Source organism: Symsagittifera roscoffensis, chromosome 8, assembly GCF_963678635.1.
Source record: "Symsagittifera roscoffensis chromosome 8, txSymRosc1.1, whole genome shotgun sequence".
NCBI lineage: Eukaryota > Metazoa > Xenacoelomorpha > Acoela > Convolutidae > Symsagittifera > Symsagittifera roscoffensis.
Genome location: NC_087069.1, coordinates 13,512,296 through 13,513,736, shown reverse-complemented (window position 1 = coordinate 13,513,736; position 1,441 = coordinate 13,512,296).

Here is a 1,441-nt window from a genome sequence, read left to right as displayed (position 1 = left end):
AATTGAACCTATCATTTTTAGATTATGGATGCCCAGCATGGTCACATGCCGCCAGTTTTACGTCCTTGAGCAAACTTCAAGTTGTTCAAAACGTCTCTCTCCCTATAATTACGGGTTGTACCAAAATGACTGCGCCAGAAAATTTACACTCTGAAGAAAATTTTTTAAATGTCATCAACTGGTATCTGCTCAGTTTAAGCTGAAATTATACATCCCCGGACGAAAGTGCTTGCACTCAAACCCCCGGATATCGCATCTTCTGAAGAATCTCTCCCTCGCTGCACTAGGCAAACCCTTGCCTAAATAAGATACGGCTATAGTCCCTAAGCTGAATAGACCCAATTGTCGCCTCAAACTCTCCCCACTGTACTTCCCCAACACTACTTCACCCCTCTTTAACTGTTCCAAGAACACCCTTAACCTAACCCTAATTTACCTGTGGCTTCGGCTTACCGAAGTTGCAAAGTTCCTACAACTCGATTTGAGCATGCCGGACGCGCCCAATGGGGGTTGACAACAACAACGCAATTTAGCGCGCGTTGAATATCCCAAATTGGCCTAACTACCAACTTTTAAACCCCAATAAACTTAAGAAAAAAGAATCACAGCAAAGTTTCGTTGAGTGTGCGGTCAGTAAAACCATGATTTTCAGATCGTATGAGAAAACCTTCTAAAACACTTAGTTACAAAGCCAAAAGTTGACTGAATAAAAAACTAAACCGAGTCAAAACAATCACTTCTGAGCCGAATTCAATTGCCGCTTGCTCATTACTTGTACGAAATAATTCGTTATCACAATACTTCCAAATAAGCATTCGAACCACTATTACTTTACAGGAAACTATCAAATTTGAATATTTTTATAAAAAAGAGCTCAGAACTGTAAGATTTTTCCGATTATGAAACTTTTCGGTCAAAAGTGACAAGCATGCAAAAAATTGTGACGCATCGATTTTAGTATAAGCTAGTATTTTAATCTAAGTTTTTATTTCTTTTGCAGGAATTGGACGTGTCTTTTAATTGTTGTTCCTACTTTCGATACGAAAGTAACAGAAAATGTGTGGTCGGGGTGGGTTTTTTTTTACTTCAGACAAGTTTCGACTTTTTTACTAGCCATTTTTGACTGGAATTTTTTTATTTCATTCAAAAAGTATTGATGACCTGAGCTTAAACATGAAAAAATATTTCACCTGTGATCATTTTCTGTAAAATTATGGGGGTTTAAAAATTGCCATTTTGGCCAAGTTGGGACAATTGACGCGCGAAATATTTCGCGCTATTAACGCATAAGCGGAGATATAATCCGGCTTAGAAATTGTTCCAAATTGGTTGAAAGAAACTAATTTGCTATAATTGATTTGTTATAAGGAGCGAAATTTATTCTTTTGTAGTTTATATGGCGTGTGGCGGGATGATTTTCTCGGAAAAGATTTCGAATTTT